Source organism: Callorhinus ursinus, unplaced genomic scaffold (genome assembly GCF_003265705.2).
Source record: "Callorhinus ursinus isolate GAN/ISIS: 27379988/994484 unplaced genomic scaffold, GSC_fseal_2.0 scaffold11, whole genome shotgun sequence".
Lineage (NCBI taxonomy): Eukaryota > Metazoa > Chordata > Mammalia > Carnivora > Otariidae > Callorhinus > Callorhinus ursinus.
The window spans coordinates 10,671,892-10,684,665 of NW_027397073.1; positions in this window are offsets into that span (position 1 = coordinate 10,671,892).

Genomic DNA, 12,774 nt, shown 5'->3' on the forward strand with positions numbered 1-12,774 from the left:
ACCCCTCCCCTCTAGAACCCTCAGTTTGTTTCTCAGAGTCCATCGTCTCTCATGGTTCGTCTCCCCCTCCGATTGCCCCCGCTTCATTCTTCCCTTCCTGATATCTTCTTTTTTTTAACATATAATGTATTATTTGTTTCAGAGGTACAGGTCTGTGATTCATCAGTCTTACACAATTCACAGCACTCACCGTAGCACATACCCTCCCCAATGTCCATCACCCAGCCACCCCATCCCTCCCACCCCCCACCACTCCAGCAACACTCAGGTGTTTCGTGAGATTAAGAATTCCTCATGTCAGTGAGATCAATGATACCTTCTAATCCCTTCTTTCAGTGGGGCCTGGGAAGAATATAAAAGAATAAATATAATTTTTGGTTGTACATGTATGTTCAGGCTCCTATAACAAAAATAACATAGTCTGGGTGGCCTAACCAACAAACATTTATTTCTTACAGTTCTGGAGGCTGGGAAGTCTGTGTTCAAGGACTGACAAATTCAGTGTCTGGTGAGAGCCTGCTTCCACTCCCTGGTTCATTGTGGAAAAGGTGAGGGAGTTCTCTGGGATCTCTCCTTCTAAGGGCATTACTCTCACCCATGAGAGCCCTGCCCCCACAATCTAATTACCTTCCAAAGGCCCCACCCCCTAATACTCTCATATTGAGGGTTAGGATTTCAACATATGAATTTTGGGGGAACACAAACATTCAGTCCATAATGAATGAAACACTACATAATGAATGGAATAAACAGAGTCCTGTACTAAAGTATAATGGGAGAAAGGAATGCTATTTTAGGTAAGGAGGTAAGAAAGTCTTCCTGAGAACTAAATGTTATATCTAAATGATGAGAAGGAGACAGACATGAAAAAAACAAAAATACCAGGAAGAAATTTATGCACAGGAAAGAGCAAATACAAAATCTATGATAATATGTGGGTACTTTAAGTTTGTGCTTACTTCTCTTTTTTTAAGATTTTTATTTATTTATTTGATAGAGAGAGTACAAGCAAGGGGAGTGGCAGGGAGAGGGAGAAGCAGCCTCCCGCAGAGCAGACAGCCTGACGTGGGGCTCGATCCCAGGATCCTGGGATCATGACCTGAGCCAAAGGCAGATGCTTAACCACCTGAGCCACCCAGGTGCCCCGTGCTTACTTCTTAATATACTTCCAAGTATATCTGTAAGTATATTTGGTTTTAATTAAACAGATTTTTATAATACGTCATCTAATATGGTATTCTTCACGAACGATACTTAAATATATTGAGGAATACCTCAACATTTTTGTTTGCCCACCTATGCTTCAATTAATAAGTCTCAAAAGACCCTTGGAATTCTGTTTAAAATGAGCCTTCATACAACTCAGTATTTGTCTTGAATTAATTATGAAGCAACAACATTTGATGAGAACTGACAACTAATTGCATCACTAGCAAAGGAAGTGTCCTTGTTAGGGCTATGACAAGACAAATCGTGACCTTAGTGCTTTTTGAAGAAATTTTATACTTGACAGCTTGCTGAAACAGCTCTTTGAAAAGTAATGCAGCAATTCATCACCTTCATAATTGATAATATATCCTATAAAATGATTTCACTTAAGGACAGACAAATAAAGGATACCATGTGAAAGAATGTAATGAATTTGAAAAAAAGCAAAGAAATTTGAAATGGAAAAGCACACTGGGAGAATAACAGTCTGTATAAAGTCTATTAATATGCACTTTGTACTGGTCATGGGCTAAGGAGTAAGATCTCAGAAGTCAGTCTGTCTGAGTTAAGACCCCTGCTCTTTTACTTACTAGCTCTTTAACCTTGAGTAATCATTTAAACTCCTTGTACCTCAGTTTCCCAACAATGAAGTAATAATAATATTTACCTCATAATTTTATTGTAAACTTGTAATGAAGATCTTTGCAAATAATAGCTACTATTATTTTAACTGGTTTTTTAAATACTAAATTTTCTAATGTTTTTACATTTTTTAGACAACTCCAGTAAGTGGAAATACATTACCTACTGGTAAACAGATTTGGTAAAACATACTGCCTTCAGGCTACCATCTTAATTATGACCCCTTTCCTTTCCTTTCCTTTTGTTGTATTTAAAGGTTTAGACCAAATGAAATACAATGCAGTTATATAATGATAAATAAAATAATGATAAATCCTGTATTGTCCATTAAAAATGAATTTCAGTGAACTGCGCTAACTGAAATTTATTATGTTATTGCAACACTACTTCTGTGGTCATTCTTGGTGATGTGCACATAACATGTGTGACCCTTCCAACACCCCATGGCCTCTCTTGCAGGTAAGCTCTCCTTCAATGATCCTGTTCTTCCCCATTCCTCAACCTCTCAACTCCAAATCGTGTTTTAGACCTTGTCATTATCAGTACCTGCAAAAGCATCTTGCTTTCTAGTCACCATCAGATTCCACTCCAGAGCTTTCCCCTTGTTCTGATATAAATAAAAAGGTCCCACCAGAAGTTAGAATTTATAGACTTGATTTTGCACTTCCTCACCCCCTTCATTGATCCACTTCTTGCCTTAGCAAGCTTAAAGTCCAATTATAATAAGCATTTTCTTTTTTTTATTAGAAAATCCTTTTTTAAGTATTTTCTCCCAATCTGTGGCTTATCTTCCCATTCTTTTACTGTGCTTTTTATTTTTCTTCTTTTTTCATTTTTATTGTTATGTTAATCACCATACATTACATCGTTAGTTTTTGATGTAGTGTTCCATGATTCATTGTTTGTGTATAACACCCAGTGGTCCACGCAGAACGTGCCCTCCTTAATACCCATCACCAGGCTAACCCATCCCCCCACCCTCCTCCCCTCTAGAACCCTCAGTTTGTTTCTCAGAGTCCATCGTCTCTCATGGTTCGTCTCCCCCTCCGATTCCCCCCCTTCATTCTTCCTCTCCTGCTGTCTTCTTCTTCTTTTTTTTTTTCTTAACATATGTTGCGTTATTTGTTTCAGAAGTACAGATCTGTGATTCAACAGTCTGGCACAATTCACAGCGCTCACCATAGCACATACCCTCCCCAATGTCTATCACCCAGCCGCCCCCCCCCCCCCCCCCCCACCCCTCCACCAACCCTCAGTTTGTTTCCTGAGATGAAGAATCCCTCACATCAGTGAGGTCCTGTGAGACATGTCTTTCTCTGACTGACTTATATAATAAGCATTTTCTTGCATCCCCACCTCACCTCTCTTATCCTATCCCTAGTTGTGCCTTTGTTTGGCTAACCCTCAACTCCAATTAAATCTAACTCCACCCACTCTGCATCTACACCAGAAACATGTGGCTGAATGTGACTAAAGGAGACACAATTAACTGACTGTTCTTATTAAATTCAGGTTTTCAATTCAGTCTTCAATGTCCCTGGCAATCACACAATGTTTTCCTGGTTCATTCAGACTCACACATGCCAAGAAGACTACTCCCTGGTCTGTCCTCTCTCTTTAAATCTCCAAAACTCCCTCCCTGCATCTTCTTTAACCACTGATTACTCCGCTTTCTATTTCATTGAGACAATGGAACAATCAGAGTACAACCTCCATAAACCCCATAACAACAACATTGTCTACCCACTTGCTTGCAATTATGCTAATATAATTTATGTTTTCTCCTGATAATATGGATTCACTCTCTGCACTTCTAGCAAAGCCAACACACCCATCTGTGTCCTTGATTCTATTCCCTTTCAATTACTCAAGGACTTAAGCAATTTTCCCTTTTTCTTTCTTTAAAGATATTATTTATTTATTTGAGAGATAGAGCAAGCAGAGCGAGAGCAGGGGTGGGGCAGAAGGAGATGGAGAAGCAGGCTCCCTGATGAACAGGGAGCCGAGACATTGGGCTCATTCCCAGGACCCTGGGATCATGACCTGAGCTGAAGGCAGACACTTAACCAACTGAGTCACCCAGGCTCTCCTCCCTTTTTAAAATAGATTAATTTTCCCCCTCTACTGGACTTTTCCCTTAAGAATATATATTCAATTGTATTTATATCAGCTTAAAAATCTATTGGCCACTTTATTACCTTCAGCTACCACACAATTTTCTCCTGTTCTTCATACTAAAATACCACAAAAATGTATCTTCAGGGGCTGTGTACTCTTCTCTCATTCTCCCTTGAAAAACTCCCAGAGGGCTTTCATACCTGTCAAACAGCCCTTGTCACCACCACAAATCACCTCCACTTTCCTGAAGCCAGTGGTCACATCTAAAGCTTCTTCTCTCACTTGACACATTCAGTGTTTGACATTCCCTTCTCTTTAAACTTTTCTTACATGGTTTCAGGACATGAAAATCTCTTGGTTATTATTTTACTTATTTGGGTTTTACTTCTCTGTCTCCTTCCTCTGTGTCTCCTTTCCTTCTGTAACTCCTCATTTCCCTGACTCTTTTGTATTGGACATATACAGGACTCCACTTTCTCAATCATATTTCAGTATGAAAACACTCCATCACCAAACTCACCCAGGCTAATGTTTTCATGGCTTTCCCCTGAGTATTAACTCAGGGAATTTTCATTTGCTCTTCCTTCTGCTTGGAAAATCCTTCTTCCATATATTCACATAGTGGAACCCCTCACTGCCTACAGATCTTCAGCCAAAATGCCACAATCCCTTAATTTGTCTTCTGTATTATCCACCCTTTCATCTCTCTGGGGTTCAGTTTGGACATTTTTTCCCTGACACTATCTTCCAGTTTATTGATTCTCTCTTTAGTCGTGTTTAGTCATCTATTAGAACTATACACTTTGATCTTGGCTTTGATTATGGTGTCTTTAAGTTCTATATTTTTAGTTTCTTTTTTATGACTTTTATATTCTGCTACATTTTGAAGCCTTGTCTTTATTGCTTTAAAGATTTATTTGTTTTAAAGAGAGAGAGGGGTGGGGGGAGGGGGGCAGAGAGAGGGTGAGAGAAAATCTCAAGCAGACGCCCTACTGAGCACAGAGCCTGATTGGGGCTCAATCTTACAACCCTGAGGTCATGACCTGAGCCAAAATCAAGTCAGATGCTTAAGCAACTGAGCCACCCAGGCTCCCCATCTTTTATTATTTTTTAAGTATATTAAGGAAAGTTAATTTAAAGTCTGGGCTTCAGATATAGACTACAATATATGGAATTCTGTAGGTCTGTTTTTTTGTTTCTTTTTTTAAAGTTGTTCTCTCTCTGTGTGTCTGTCCTTGTTTCTCTTGTTCTTTCTTCATGCAGTCTCTTTATTTATTTATTTATACTTTTTTTCTTCATGCAGTCTTGTCTCCTTTCATGCCTAATTAATTTTGAGTGAATGCTGGACATTAGTTATGCAAAACCAGTGAAATAATTTGAGGCCTATTGTTACATTATCATCTCCATTTCATGTCAATTTGGGAAGTGGCTGATTTGATAGAATTTGGGGATAATTTTAATCTAATTTCAAATATTAAGATGATTTGAAGCTGAAACTTAGTTTCTAGAAGGACCAGTTCTCTTTCTGATCACTCTCACTTTTAAAATGTATGCATTTGAGTTCTCAAACCAGAGCGTAAGTGGGAGTTATTACAGACACCCTCTGTTGATTAACCTGGTCTCTAATTTATTTGCCCTATCCCACAAAATTTTCAAATATGCCCCTAAGTTTCTTAGACTCACACCAACTTTTCCAGATCAAGCAAATATACTTGGGAGTAAAAGACCTCTGCATATTGGACTCACCCCTCTAGGTGTCTTTGTCTTTTGTCTAGGTTTTGGACCCATAATCATTCATAATCTCCTTAGTTCTATAATGACATTAGGCAGACATTGAAAAATATTTTAAACAACTTTTCTATATGTCCTCCATAGGGGTATTGGTTCAAATTATTCTGTATATATACTTTTCTGTTCTTTATCTCTTATTTTATCTTTCCTTCCTCATTTTCAACACTGTCTCCCCAAGAATCAGCCAAAAAACATATTTATATATAATTGAAACACAAATGATGTTAAGTAGGGGCACCTCGGTGGCTCAGTCATTAAGCGTCTGCCTTTGGCTCAGGTCATGATTTAGGGTCCTGGGATTGAGCCCTGCATTGGGCTCCCTGCACAGTGGGAAGCCTCCTTCTCCCTCTCCCACTTCCCCTGCTTATGTTCCCTCTCTCGCTGTCTCTGTCAAATAAATAAAATCTTTAAAAAAAATGATGTTAAGTAAATATTTTAGAAATCATATCCCTTTGGAGAAATCACATCTCTCTGAATTAATATATTAAAGTATTAGACATACAATAACTGAGTAAATGGAAATGATAATTTGAACTGCAATATTTTTTATTTGTAGGAAATAATTGCAAATTTTACATAGAAAAGATAGTAGTTGGAAGTATTAATAATTGCCATAACTAGACTTACTTCTGACACAAGATGGAATGAATTGTGCCAGGAAAAGTTAAATCAGAAGTTTAATAGGCCTGTTCATAGGACCATGTGCCTAAATGTATTTCCAAAGATATGTAAAAGCAAAGACTTTTCTACTGGTCTTTTAGTCACTATTCTTCTTCTTTTTTTTTAAGATTTTATTAATTTATTTGAGAGAAAGAGAGAGAGTGTGCACAAGTGTGGGAGGGCAGAGGTCAAAGCAGACTCCCAGCTGAGCAGGGAGCCAGACACCTGGGGCTCCATCCCAGGACCCCGACATCATGACCTGAGCCAAAAGCAGATGACCTGAGCTGAAAGCAGCTGCTTACTGACTGAGCCATCCAGGTGCCCCTAGTCTGTATTATTCTATTTTCTTCTTCCTTATTGAATACTCTTAAGTTTCTCATCATCCCTCTAATTTGAGTCGAGGCCAACCAAACATCCAAGTACACAGTCACTTAGGTGAAATTGGATGGATCCAGAAATGTATTTTGGGAACTCAGTCAACAAAATTAGGACAAAAATCACAGACCAAATCTACGAAAATGGGGTTTATTGGGGAGAGTAGTTTTGTTGACTATTATTTTCATTATTATGGAAAATAATTGAATTCACACAAAGTAGACAATCTATTTTGAATAACTGTTTACTTTTCAGGTCTTCATTTATGCAAGAAATGCATATTGAGAGCATTTCTGAACTTTAGTAAAGATGGACGCTACTTTCAAAAGCAAAACTACAATTAAAAGGAAAGAGGAGCAAGAATATCGGCTAAGAATAAGCCGATCTATTTCCTGGAATCTCTCTTTCCAATGCACTCTTTGTCAAACTGAGACCAAGGTGATGTTCAAGGCTGAATCCTCCCTCACTGCTCTCAGTAATAGGAAAAGCAGAGACCTAGCTATGTGATAATAACAATGAACACTGTCAACTAAGGCTCATATACCTGAAAAATTAGCATCATAGACTAAAATTTTATGCATTTTGGTCCCTCCTTGAGAAAAAAAAAAACCCATCTGTTCCTGCTTGCTTTTGCATGTTTCTTATGAATATGGAAAATAGAGTAGAGCTCTAAAATTCTCTAGGCCTAAATTTGATAGGGGAAATTGGGAGAAGATGAAGGTAAGGGTGTTATAGAAGACTAAAAGATATTTTCTTGTGTTTTGTATTCAAAAGATGTGTATGTACATTTGTATGTCTTTTATTCACATTGCTCCATAAAAGGTATCACCTATGTAACACTAATCATTACAGACTTCCTCTTTAGTATCCCCTGCTGTGCACTTAGCAAAATACCCTGTATGAAGTGAAGAACATATTAAGGAAAAAGGTTCAGACATAGCCATGGTAATCTTCATGACTCCTATGTACTGTGACAATATGGCAAAATTTAAAATATCTGTGGACCTCCAGGCTCCTTATTTTGCACACCTGTTTTCCGAACTATGAAACTCTATCAGATTTTTTTAAATTTTTCTCTGAAATATCTTTCAACTTCATCATTAAATGTTTTTCAACTTCATCACTAGGCTGATCTATAGTCCTCAAAGTTTTAATCAAAGTTTTAGGTACTGTGTCGATATAATTAAAGAGTACACCTTAAAGATAGATAATCTTGGATGGGATACAATTAGTCAGTCAGGAAGCCTTGAAAGATTTCTGCTTCCCCGAGAGAGAGGGACGGAGGGAAGTTGAGGTGGGGAAAGAGAGACAGAGAGAGAAGAGAAGGAAAGAAACAGCAATTGATTGAATTCAGCCTCCGGATGACATCTCCAGTCCATGCCTGTGCATTCCATCCAGTCTGCTAGCAATTTCCCCCCCTTTTTTTTTTTTTCATTTTAAACAATTTTTATAATTTTCCCTTGTTTGCTTTGTGGACTAACGACTATAGATTTAGGACTTGCCTAGCCAGACCCCACTACTGCGTCAGCCAATTCTTTATAATCAATCTCTGTCTCTGTCTGTGTTTCTATTTCTCTCTCCCTCTTTACCTGTCTCTGTCTCTCTTTGTCTCTCTCTCTGTCTCTTTTTCCCTTTTCTTCTCTATAGGTTCTGCTTCTCTGTTTGACCCTGACTGATAATTAGTGCAAAACTTTTCATAAAAATTACCTGTATTGAAGAAACACATTTCTGAACAATAACTCAGAGACTAAGATGCAATAGAGAGTTTTTAAAATTTTATTTTTATTAACAATTTATTTCTTAGAGCAGTTTTAGGTTCATAGCAAAATTCAGAGGAAGGTAAAGAGATTTCCCATATATCCCTTGTCCCCACCCATGCACAGTCTCCCCTCTTAGCAACATTCCCCACCGGAGTGGTACATTTGTGACAACTGATGAATCTGCCTTGACACATAATTATCACCAAGGCCCGTGTTTACCTTAAGACTTACTGTTGATGTTGTACATTCTGTGAGTTTGAACAAATGTATAATGGCATGTATCCTTAATTTTAGTATCACACAGACTCTTTTCACTGCCCTAGAAATCCCCTGTACTCTTATTCACCCCACTACTCCCTTCCCCTGCAACCACTGACCTTTATACTGTCTCCATAGTTTTGTCTTTTCCATAATGCCATACATTGTAATCACATATATATACATTTAAATGCAAATTTGAAAACAAATTTGTTTCTTTCACTTAGTACTATGCATTTAAGTTTCCTCCATATCTTTTCCTAGCTTGATAGCTCATTTCTTTTTTTTTTTTCAAATTTTTTTATTGTTATGTTAATCACCATATATTACATCATTAGTTTTTGATGCAGTGTTCCATGATTGATTGTTTGTTCATAACACCCAGTGCTCCATGCAGAACGTGCCCTCTTTAATACCCATCACCAGGCTGACCCATCCCCCCACCCCCCTACCCTCTAGAACCCTCAGTTTGTTTTTCAGAGTCCATCATCTCTCATGGTTCGTCTCCCCCTCTGACATACTCCCCTTTTCTTCCTCTCCTGTTATCTTCTTCTTTTCCTTTTTTCTTAAAATATGTTGCGTTATTTGTTTCAGAAGTACAGATCTGTGATTCAACAGTCTTGCACAATTCACAGCGCTCACCGTAGCACATACCCTCCCCAATGTCTATCACCCAGCCATCCCATCCCTCCCACCCCCAACCACTCCAGTAACACTCAGTTTGTTTCCTGAGATTAAGAATTCCTCATATCAGTGAGGTCATGTGATACATGTCTTTCTCTGATTGACTTATTTCACTCAGCATAACACCCTCCAGTTCCATCCACGTCGTTGCAAATGGCAAGATCTCATTCCTTTTGATGGCTGCATAATATTCCATTGTGTATATATACCACATCTTCTTTATCCATTCATCTGTCGATGGGCATCTTGGCTCTTTCCACAGTTTGGCTATTGTGGACATTGCTGCTATAAACATTGGGGTACACGTACCCCTTCGGGTCCCTACATTTGTATCTTTGTGGTAAATACCCAGTAGTGCAATTGCTGGATCGAACGGTAGCTCTAATTTCAACTGTTTGAGGAACCTCCATACTGTTTTCCAGAGGGGTTGCACCAGCTTGCATTCCCACCAACAGTGTAGGAGGGTTCCCCTTTCTCCACATCCCCGCCAACATCTGTCGTTCCCTGACTTGTTAATTTTAGCCATTCTGACGGGTGTGAGGTGGTATCTCATTGAGGTTTTGATTTGGATTTCCCTGATGCCGAGCGATGTTGAGCACTTTTTTACTTCGGAATAATATTCTATTGTCTGCATTTACCACAGTTTATTTATCCACTTACCTACTGATGGGCATCTTGGTTATTTCCAAGTTTTGGCAATTGTGAATAAATCTGTTATAAATATATGTGTACAGGATTTTAGGTGGACATGGTTTTAACTCATTTGGATAAATATCAAGGAGTCTAGTTGCTGGATCATATGTTAAGAGTATGTTTATTTTGTAAGAAACTTCCAGACTGTCTTTTAAAGTGGCTGTATTATTTTGCATTCATACCAGCAGTGATAGTTTCTGTTGCTCCACAACCTTGTCCGTATTTGGCATTGTCTGTATCCTGCATTTTGGCCATTCTAATAGAGAGATTATCTAATAATGAGATATGTAGTTGTATCTCATTGTTGTTTTGTGTTCCCCTAATGACATATGATATGGAACATCTCTTCATGTGGATACTTTTCATCTGCATCACTCCTTTGGTGAGAGGTCTATTAAGGTCTCTGGCCCATTTTTAATGGGATTGTTTTCTTACTATTGAAATTCAAAGTCCTTATATATTTTGGATGACAATCTTTAATCAGATGTGTCTTTTGCAAATATTTTCTCCCAGTCTGTGTCTGTCTTTATATTCCCAACATGGTCTTTTTCAGAGCAGAAATTTTAATTTTAATGAAGTCCATGTATCTATTATTTATTTCTTGGATCATACTTTTGGTGTTGTATCCAAAATGCCATTGCCACACCCAAAGTCATCTAGATTTTCTCTTATGTTAACTTCTGGATGTTTTATAGTTTTACATTTTATATTTAGCTTTCTGATCCATTTTGGATTAATTTTTATAAAGAGTTTAGGGTCTGTGTCTAGTTTTGTTTGTTTGTTTGTTTGTTTTGCATTTGGATGGCTAGTTGTTCCAGCACCATTTGTTAAAAACACCTATAGTATGTATGGTGACTAACATAACATAATAAAATAAAATAAAATAACACACTTCTTGTTTGTTTTGTTTTGTTTTTTAATGCATGTTTACATGGACTTTCATGAAGAAAAGGGCAAATCATTTCCTTTATTTCTTAAACCCTACCGGGCCTGGTCAAGATCCAGCACAGTGGTTTTCTTTCTTCCTTTCTCTCCTTTCTCTCCTTTCTCTCCTTTCTCTCCTTCCCTCCTTCCTTCCTTCCTTCCTTCCTTCCTTCCTTCCTTCCTTCCTTCCGTCTAGAGGAAGGAAATTATCCCACATTGCACTCAGGTCTGTCTCCTTACAATGTTGTCAATTTCATTTCTATTTTAGACATGTTAAAAGGAATAAAATTTCATAAACAAAGTAAAAATTCTTTAAGAAATAATTTTCTTTCTGCTACAGAGAATATGATAGAAATGTTTTGTCCCATTTTATAGTATATACACATCTCCTAGTTTGTGGATTATGCACATTCCAGCAAATTTACTATAAATTATACATAGATAATATATAGATAATTTTATTAGTCCATGGAATACCAATGTAGTTTTCCCACAAATATAAGATTACATTAAAAAGTTTTGGAAAAAGAAAATGATATGACAGGGATTTTCCTGCATATGACATAATGTTAGACAGAAGTTGATTTTAATTGCAGAGATTTGTCACTTACAAAATCATGTTCCCAGTGTTGCAAGTTTTTGGCCTCAGTACCTTTCCTATCATTCAGTTTGGTACTCTTATGGACCACAAGAATATCTCATAGACATAATGAATATTTTAATGAGCCTCTGATTCTAATCTTAGAAAATTGATTTCCTCTTCCTTTTTTATAGTAGTATTTATATTGCCAAAGGAATTTAATGATGACTATTTGTGCCTCAAAATTCTTTAAGATTGAGTGTTATGGTTTCAAACCATAAATTAGGTTACTACTTCATAACTATATCAAGTTCAAATAGTTACATATTACATTTCTGAAAGAGTGAGTATCTATAGCTTACAACACAGAGGATACAGTTTTCAGTGTATGATTTTAAATATAATATTTTACAAATTGTCCAACAGTGTTTTTAATTTTGGTTACTCCATATGTGAAGAAAACATATACAACTCTTTGAAGAACAACTGATGGCCTTAATATTTGAAACACAGTGCAATTATTCATTTTAATGAGCTTCTAAAAGGTTATATACATTTATAAAATGACTGTTTGCAGGAGGTGGTATATATACTTCATTATAGGAATTATTTATATGAAAATAGTGATCTAATGATATCTTAGAACAGTTTTTGTTTTATTTAGAAGAATATATCTGTATTAAATCTATATTTTTAATTACACATTTGTCTATATAGAACAGAAACCCTAAGCAAAAAGTGTCTTAAAGAAATAACAATTTTTTTGTTCCACATAATAAGTTGAAAGAAGTGCAGAGCTGATGCAGCTGTTCAGCTATGCCCTCAGTGATCAGGCTCTCTCTCTTTCTGTCTGTCATCCACAGTGGGGGTAGACCCCTGCCACCATGCTTGTCAATTAATGGAAGCAAGAGTTCTGCTATTCATGTGCATGTTCCAGGAAGGAAGAAAATATGTTTAAGAGCGGAAAAAAAAGTTTTTCACCTTCTTTCTCCTTCTCTTCTCCCTCTTTTCTTTCTTTTTCTTTCTTTCTTTCTCTTTCTTTCTTTCTTTCTTTCTTTCTTTCTTTCTTTCTTTCTTTCT